The following is a 10,276-nucleotide window of genomic DNA, read 5'->3' as shown; positions in this document are numbered from 1 at the left end:
CAGTCAGTCACCTTTTCATTTTATATATGAAAATCACTACCCCTATCCTATTAATATAAATGCGAAAGTGTATTTTTTTGCTAGTTTGAACGTCTGTTGATTTGTCGTTCAATGACATCGCAACGAATCGACACCGGAAAATCAAAAAGTTCCTACGGAATTTTTACCTAACCTAAATACACCAGAACGAAGTCTAAAGCATCAGATAGCAATTAAAATATATTGAATTTAAAAAATAATAATCACTACTTAAAATAGAAGCTAAAAATGGTTTATTACATTTCGGAAAATTATGAAAACCCAATATGTGAGCACCCATTTTGAAACGATTTTTTGCAACCCATTACTTACTTGCGATTGGGCTGTACCATACCCATAGGAATGTTTTAAAATGCAAATCACTACCCATATTTATGCGCAAGTGTGTTCGTTTGTTGTTTTGTCCTTCAATCACACCGCAACGGAGCAATGGACATAGTTAAGGACCTAGAGAGTGACATAGGCTACTTATTCTGGAAAACCGAAGAGTTTCCACAGGATTTTTAAGAACCTAAATCGACGCGACCACACGTGATAAAGTAGCGGGTATCAGCTAAAAAATATTAACTATCGGCTAACTCTGTTAAAACTTCTGTCCTTTAAAGCAATTTAACTACATAGATGTAATATCAGGATTCAGGGTGTTTTCTATCACATAGAGATATGGCTACCAATCGGAACGGACGAGCTAAAATACTGCTCGTGTAATTACTGCACACTTGATAACGGAATGGAAGCGATTTTACACTAACGAACGTTTCGTATTTCGTACAAAAGCTAAAATGTTCTACTTACTATGGTTCCAGAATAATTCTTTTTTGCCAGCACAGAGATTTGTTCGTATTTTAAAAAACTTTAAAAGGACGAGAGTAAAGTTATTGTGTATTTTAGTTTAAGCCAGAAGCCATGCATGATAATTTTAATTTTAATAAAAAAACCGGCCAAGTGCGAGTCAGACTCACGCACCGAGGTTCCGTACTACAGTTGTATCTTTTCGACATGTTGCACGATAAATCAAAATAAAAAAAAATAACAATCTGTTTTAGAATATACAAGTAATGAGCTTTCATATGATACCCAACGAGGTAGGTATAGTTGTTATCTTACTTTGAAAATTGAAAATAATAATTATTTGTTCCTGAACATATTTTAATTTTTTTTTTCTGTGATGTAACCACAAATAGCACGGTTTTCGGATTTATTCCTTTACTTTTGCTATAAGACCTACCTACCTACCTACCAAATTTCATGATTCTAGGTCAACGGGAAGTACGCTTTAGGTTTTCTTGACCGACACGATGGACAGACGGACAGACAGATAGACATACAGACAACAAAGTGATCCTATAAGGGTTCCTTTTTCCTTTTGAGGTACGGAACCCTAAAAATGGTTGGTTTCGTTGTTTGTAGGTAGATGTATTTGTCCAAACTGCATCTTGATCCATCCGCTTCCAGCACCTTTTCAAGGTCCAGCGAGGTTGTCCTACACTGCGCTTAGACAACAGGCCAATCCCAAATTTTGATCAAAATTGATCCACTAGAACTCGAGGTACCTATAGTGTAACCTTGAAATACATCACATGTTAGAATGTTTAGAACATCAACGCAACATTGATTTTCTGTTGGTATTCTACAAATCTACAGGATTTATTTCAGAGAGTGTGCTAAGGAACTATTTGATCTAGTTCCCGTCTCGCCAGTTTACTCGCAAACCGCGAGGAGTTTAAAGCTTTGCCCCCCTACATAGTTGTAATTCCACAGACTTATTCGAAGCGATTCGTTTTCTCGTTTACAATACGCACTGTGAGAATATGGAATGCCCTTTCAGCTTCCGTTTTCTCTGCCAGCTACAATATTGGAACCTTTTTTTTTTTTAAATCATGACTAATATTCCTCTTTAGGTTACCCAACCTACCCACTGTAAATTTTTCAAACCAGACTTTTCAAAGGTTACTCAAAATACACACCTCAGTAAAAATATGAACAAATAGTCATAATTTGCCACTAAAGAGTTCTATACTCTTAATTTTGATTAAGATACCTCTTAACCTCGTAATTGGATTCACTGGAATTACAGCTAAGTTCCTAAAAGCAATTTAGCTAGATCAAAGTTATCAGGATCCAGTCTGTCACAAGCAGATAATACGGTTTCAATTCTAAGCAGGGATGTGTGACCTAAAACAGTTTGTGGAATTAATGCAAACTCGATATCGAAATGCAAGAGATTTTAGACTAACGAACGTTTCCCATTTCATACTAAAGTCAAATGTTTTTTCAACTGTACCACTACGTACCTAGTGCTTAACTTTATTAAAAACTCATTGGTTTTTGAACTAGTGTGCTTAAATCTATAAAAAGTTGTACACGAAAAAATTACTGAAATGTACTTAGATACCAAAAATACAACACATTTTTAATTTCTACACGGTGTTGAAACGCCTTGTTTAAGTTCCTTGGATTACAGTTCACTGTACATTTACAATGATTAATTAACTAGATGACGCCCGCAATTTCGTCCACGTGGATTTAAGTTTTCCAAAAAAATCCTGGTATACCTACCTACTTAAAAAGTAGCTTATGTCACTCTCTAGGTCTTTAACTGAGCAATTTGAAATAACTAGACATCACTATCACTTATTTAATACTCTGGAATAAGAAAGTTAATTTTGTCTTCCTACGCATAAACTTGTTTCCACTCACGAAGTACCTACCTAAGTGCCTAATTTATAAGAAGTTACACATACAAGCTGCTCCTGCAAAAACTTTATTAGCAACATTGAGTGTCATACCGATAAATTGCTCCGTCGCTCTTCTTTGCCACTCATACATTTTCATACCTAACTGGCGTAAGAACGTAACGAACTTTCCAGGGTTCCGTAGTCAGCAAGGAACCCTTATAGTTTCGCTATGTCTATCTGTCCGTACGTACGCAGATTAAACTGTCTTAATACTAGAAAGCTATAATTTGGCATGGGTTACTAACTTACTAATCACGCCGACAAACTGGTAAAATAAAATCTACAAGTTAACGAGTAGGTAATGGTCGACCAACTTTTACAATAAGCCTCAATAGCTCAACGGTAAAAGGAGTGGACTGCAAACCGAAAGGTTGGCGCTTCAAATCCCGCCCATTGCAACTATTGTCGTACCTACTCCTAGCACAAGCTTGTCGCTTAGTTGGAGGGGAAACGGGGAATATTTGTCATTTAACATGGCTAAATATTCTTTCGCATATTGTGATGGGGTACTACAGAATCCTACACATAGGACTACATAGGACATGTCGTTGCTCTCAACTATAAATCACTAACTAAATCTTTAAAGTAGCTTCTGAATAAAATGATATAGCGCAGTGACGCAGCACTAATTTTATTTTGTCCCATCCCCAAAATTCTAATGCTTTTGAGACGATAAGATTGTATCAAGGATATAATTTATTTATGCTTGGTTACGTGGAAAACCGGAAAAGTCGTTGCCACCTGCAACTAGATTAATAAAGTCATTAGGAAACTCTAATAAAGTACGATATTGTATTTTGTATGGGATACCAACAAAGCACGACAGCCACTAAGCGCGTTAATTAAACCCTTGCGAGCCCTCGGGTCGCGTTAATTATAAACCACTGAAATATCACATTAGATTTACAAGCACCAATACGAGTAGAAAATTACAAAATGAAAATAATAAGGACGCCTACCTTAACACTGTATGGATACGTTAGGAAATCCAATGAAAGCCGAGTAGTGAAGATTTGGGCTTCCTATTCAGAGGGTTCGGGCTTCAATCCCGGGCACCTCTAACTTTTCGGAACTACATGCGAAGTTTGTAAGCCGCTAGGGAATTGTTTGCATTGAATTTACGCTTTGAGAAAATGTAAATAGATGTACCGTGCCTACTTTTTAAAATATACTTACGATATCGATATCACCATACTTGACCTCGCGTAACTTTGAAACCACACATTTTTACGGAAATCTGGCAAACTAACTACAAAACCAAAGTAGGTAGGTACGTTTGTTTGGCACGCGCTAGGAATAAAATCCTCTTAAACAGATACAAACCGCAACGGCATCGAAGCGCGACGGAAATTGCATGCTAAACGTCACAATGCATGATGTATAATACCTACATACTTATTATCTACTAAGTAAGTAAAGGAACTGTGGAGTGCGTCACATAGGAGCGCAACGCGTGCTTCGAAAATTTTACGTGCTTTACTATAATTCCTTGTATCTATTACTTACCTATTACAGTTTTAAGGAGCCCTCACAAAATAAACATGTAGGTTTCAGACTTTAAAGATGGTTTAAACTGTGGAGACAGTTATATATTATAAAAGGAAAAGCTGACTGACTGACTGATCTACGCACAGCTCAAACTGGACGGACAGAGCTGTTTGGCATGTAGATAACTATTATGACGTAGACATCAGCTAATAAAGGATTTTTGAAAATTCAACCCCTGAGGGGGTAAAATAGGGGTTTGGAATTTGTGTAGTCCACGCGGATGAAGTCGCGGGAATAAGCTAGTAATTAATAATAACCTTCTTTATCACCATCATCATGGCGTACCTACCCTCTTTGAAACAGAGTTTGAAGGTCACCATACGAAAAGCTTCTCTATCTGAGCCCCTTCTTTTAACTTCGGGCAACTCCCTTATATTGTCCAACCATTTGTGTCATAAATTTTCCAACCATATTTTATGTCTATGTCAACCTGGAGCCCTTTAATTCTTGCTTGCAACACTAATCTTGGAAATAAGAATTGGGCTCCCTCTGTAAATGTCTTTTAAAGTAAACTTCCTGCGCATGATAGTGGAAATTCTCTCTGTCTTTGTGGATCAAACAGTGTAGCCTAAGTGTTCGACATTGCCTAATTTTATAGTAGGTATAAATGATTCCCTCTGTATGCTTTCTTCCATCTTTTATCCGTCTGAGGTGAAACTTTGTACAGTAGTTGCAGAAAGGTTTCTTAAATTCTTAGTAGATACCATCATCTTACAAAGGTGGCATGCGAGTCGCCTTACAACGCATGCCGAGCATTAGCTAGCAGCTAGCAGTGTTATAAAAAATACATTTTATTAGTAAGAGCTTCAAACAAGTTAATTTAAAGTGTAACAAAAAAGCTCGTATTACAACTATTTTTTTGGGACCAAAGTCATTCAGCAAGCTATAATATTAGCGTCGTTGATATCAAATTGCGTCAAGGAGAATACCTATAGATAATTACAATTACACAATATTTTATAATTAGTTTGAGCTAGGTACAGGTTTGAGCCTTGGACATATTCTAGAACATTAGACACGGACGAATACGAAACAAATCACAGACTCATTGTCTGAGCGGTTTCCTTTGTTGATAACTTTGGCAAAAATTCTTAAATAGCTTTTAATTTATCCTATTTACAAAACATAATACCTACTTAATATTTTTGCTAAATGTTTTAACTAGCTGATAACCGTGAATTCGTCTGTGTGGAATTAGGGTTTTTTAAAAACCCGTAGGATAAAATTTATGCTTTTCCGTGATAAAAAATATTCTAGTTCGTCTCGAGGATGTACTTAGGCTAACTCTGTGCCAAATTCGACTAAATCGTGAAATGGTGACATACCGCAGACAGACAAAATACACTTTCGCATCACCACCTCTATTATCACTACCCCTATTATAAATGCGAAAGTGTGTTTGTTTGTTGGTTTGTTGGTTTATTGGTTTGATGGTTTGTTGGTTTGTCCTTCAATCACGTTGCAACAGAGCAATGGATCGACGTTATTTTTTGCATGGATATAGTTTAAGACCTGGAGAGTGACTAAGGCTACTTTTTATCCCGGAAAATCAAAGAGTTTCCACAGGATTTTTAATAAACCTAATTCCACGTGGACGAAGTCGCGGGCATCAGCTAGTTTGTAATAATTAGTATGGATATTAATAGGTTGGGTATAGATACGCATTTATACATATTAAGGTAGTGGGTGTCAAGTGGGTGTCAAGCTAAGTAACAATGTTTGTTGGAGCTGAAAATGAAATTATTTTCGATTTTGTGTTAGAATTATTTAAATTTTCAGGAATATTACGACACCTTCATTGAAACCTCAAAAACTAGTAACTAACCTTCAAGTTTTTCTGCACCTCGAATTCGCCTTTCCACGGCTAAATTATTCTGGAAGGATAAGGAAATAAATAAACTTGGAAATGAAAACAGCCCTATGTAAAGTTGTTTACCAACGCAATTTCCTTTGAGAATGTAATAATAACTCTACTCTACTCCGCGTATGTGAATAAGAGGGAATTTTCATAAATAAAATAATCTTATTTTGTCCTTTAATGAATTCTCACTTTCGTTTTTTGGCAAAAAAATATAAGTACTAAATTCTATTTACCTATAGCTATAGCTTTCTAAAAACCTCTAGAAAAGTAGCGACATTTAAAAAATCCAAGCTAAAATAGCATAGTAATTAATAGTAAGCAGCGGGTGGCAGCAGACATAAAAATCAAAATGTACAAGCCGTGATAGCCTAGTGGTTAAGAGTCCGCATCATATTCGTAAGGTCGGAGGTTCGATCCCGGGTATGCACCTCTAACTTTTCAGAGTTATGTGAGTTTTAAGCAGTTGAATATCACTTGCTTTAAAGGTCAAAGAGGAAACCTGCACGGCGGACTATGGCCCAAACACTTCTGATTCTGAGAGGAGTTTACCTCTGCTTCAGTAGTGGGCAAGCGATGCATTGGTCTTGATGATAGGTACAAGGTTTTAGATGTGGCGCGGATATATCTATGTATTATCCATAGACCAAGTACGTGCGTCATGTGGCAATATTAGTTATATTATATTAGAAGTAGGTGCTTGTACCCATATTATATATCCATTATATTCATTACCCTTATTACAAATGCGAAAGTGTGTTTGTTTGTTGGTTTATTGGTTTGTTGGTTTGTCCTTCAATCACGTCGCAACGGTGCAATGCATTGACGTGATTTTTGAATGGGTATAGAGATAAAGCCCTGGAGAGTGACATAGGCTACTTTTTATCCCGGAAAATCAAAGAGTTTTCAAGGGATTTTTAAAAAACCTAATTCCACGCGGACGAAGTCGCGAACATCAAAGAGAACTCACTCGCCAGTACGCACGCACTATAAAAACAATTGATAAAATATAATATTATGGCGCGGGCACTACCTCGCTTGGTCCTTGGCCAGAATATCCAATGTCATTTGTTTGCGGTTTGTCATTGACACCGAATGAACATCCACTGATGAAAGTTAGAACTTTGTCATTTAAGGGGACTCAGTTCGGTGCTTTCTCCATACAAACGTAGGAGGGAAAATACAACAATATTCGATATTGTACGCACAAAACTAAGAATTATATTGATTTATCTCGTCATTATCTAGGTTCAATGATATCTAAAACATTGAAAAAAATATTGATTTAAAAGTTACGAGCCTCAAAAGATTCCTATTTTAGCACTAAATTTATGACAACTTTGGGCGTAAATAAATAAGATTAGAGATATGAAAATTGTAAAACAACTTATCATTAGACGTAGTTTATTTATTCATTAGTTGAAATAACTTTACTTTGCAAACATAAATTCAGTAGTTTTTTCTCAAAAATACTTTTCCTAAACCTTTTTCGCGCGCTTGATTTCAGTGATAATCATCGTGCCTCTCAACTTTCTCATACAATGTCAAGTGAAAAGCAAACACGTTACCCACGTGCGCTGCCAATTTCGGTCGAGCGTCCTGCGTCACCTTAAGAGAAAAAGTCTAACTTCAAATTTTTTTTTGTATCGAAAAAAGTTTGTCTAATTATGTTTACATTGGATAAAAATTATAGAGCATATATTATAATGAAAAATATTATATATTAACTACAATTTTTTGGGATCCACGCGTTACCAACTTACTTTAATTTTAGTATCGACGAAAATGAAGATTAATTATTATTTCACCATGCACCATTGTGTGCCGTGGCAGTGTGGGCTTCAACAATCGGTATTTTTGAATTAAATTGTACACAATTCCTTGATTTCATACATTTCCTATTATTAGTATATTATATAACTAGCTTATTCCCGTGACTTCGTCCGCGTGGACTACATAAATTTCAAACCCCTATTTTACCCCTTAGGGATTAAATTTTCAAAAATCCTTTCTTAGCGGATGCCTACTACGTCATAATTGCTATCTTCATGCCAAATTTCAGCCCGATCCGTTTAGTGGTTTGAGCTTTGCGTTGACAGATCAGTCAGTCAGCTTTTCCCTTTGTATATGCAGGCTCTTCACCACCAGAAGGATGTGATTATGATTGCGATTGAAGACTAAACTACTAAAAGTAACCTTAGTTAATGGTTAACCGGATACGTCAGGATTACAACATATTAGATTAACCGAGCCTTCGTGGGCGCACTGACAATATTCTCGCACACTACGAGAGACAACACAAACGACGCTCGACGATAACTATAGCAAACCTCACTAACTATAAGTCATGACACCAACGTCTACTATGAGTATAGACAACACTACCTAGGTCCCTACCTACACCGGCTCCTCCATCCCCATACCGGTCCCAGACCAACCAGCTAACCTAGCACACCACAACCTAGTACTATAACCTCAACGTCTTAAACCGCATTAGGTCGTTGGGACCTTTATAATAACCTACATACACTACGACACACATAGTGTCTACTGAGAAGTGCCCTCGGCAAGAGCCACACGAATAATGAATCACTACAAAGTACAAACGGCGTGTCCGATTTTATAGTCTCACAACGACGGCTATACTGATAAATAATCGTTCCGTTGAGTAGGTACGTTTGAACTATCTGTTAAAACATTTATGACGTTAATGTGTATGATTACTTTATGAGTAAAACAGAAGCAAAAGTAACGTACTTTTTTGTAATTAAAAATATTTAATTAGATCATTGTGACATATAAAGGACTTGTATTAATAAAAAGTACCTATCTACAGTTTGTAGGTAGGTATTTTTTAATAATACAAGTTATAATACAAGTAATAGGGACCTAACATACAGCGCGGGGCGCTGTAAGTTAGGTCCCTATCCCTACCTACGCAGCAGTTAGTACCTACGCAGCAATTTTTATTTAAGGTAAGCTACAGAATTGCAGGCCAAAAAGTTACTTTCCTTTACGTTTCCACTTTCCAGAGACATACTTACATAGATTAGTTCGAAAATATTACTTGGTAGAATTTTCTCAAGTAATCTTATTTGGAACGGAAAAACTACTTACAGTACATTATTCTATTTACTTTTTACCTACTAGAACGAATTCAATTTAGGGATTCGAGGACTGAAAGGATATGTAGACTACGAAACATAATGTATATCTAAATATATATAAAGGAAAAGGTGACAGACTGACTGATCTATCTGTGATAATAATAGGCTATGCTTATCACTTTGCAACAATCGCAATTTTGTAATTGGACAAGTTTAAGTTATTTTTATTAAAACTATGTATTTTACCCAATAGTACCTAACCTAACACATGAAGCTAAAAACATCAGCGTTAAGGTCTAAGTATACCTAAATACAGAAGTACCGGTAGTCTGTACTGCGCTACGTCGGCGATATAAGAAATTAGACAGAGGGTTTTTTAATTACTGGATGAACAAGCCTTAATTCAGGACTCAAAAGCGCGCTCGCCACCAAATGATTTCATAGACTTGGAACTTTAAAAAATTAAGTGAAGTATAGATTTCAATTGCTGTATTATACTCATATTATAATAACCGCAATAGTTGTGGTATATCTTCCTACTTGTAATAATATTATATTTTGTTCAGATAAAGATACAGATAAATATTATGATATTATACAGAAGAGCTTGGACTTCTTGTTCAGTCTGTTCTTGTTATTATTTTGTCGCTATTCACTGATTGTCATAAATCACGCTTGGTGTTTCTTTTTAGCAGTCATTTTGGAGGCATCGCAATTCGCATCGCACGCTCTAGTAACAGGTAGGTATGACATCTCTTTGTGAGTAGGGAGATAACAAATGCGGGCGATTTACCTGGTATAAGTGGCTTGACGGATATATTGAAATATTTTGCAGCATTATTGTCTGTTGTCGCGAATATCTTCCATTATTATGTAAAGCAGTACACCTATTATACTTATTGTTTGCCATTGTAATAGATATTATTAACTTGCGTGCAGTTTTGTTATGGCTATTTTGATGGAAACCACTAAATATTTTGTTAAAA

This window comes from Maniola hyperantus, chromosome 2, assembly GCF_902806685.2.
Source record: "Maniola hyperantus chromosome 2, iAphHyp1.2, whole genome shotgun sequence".
Classification (NCBI taxonomy): Eukaryota; Metazoa; Arthropoda; class Insecta; order Lepidoptera; family Nymphalidae; genus Maniola; species Maniola hyperantus.
The sequence above is the reverse complement of the archived record's forward strand: the minus strand, read 5'-3'. Positions refer to the sequence as shown.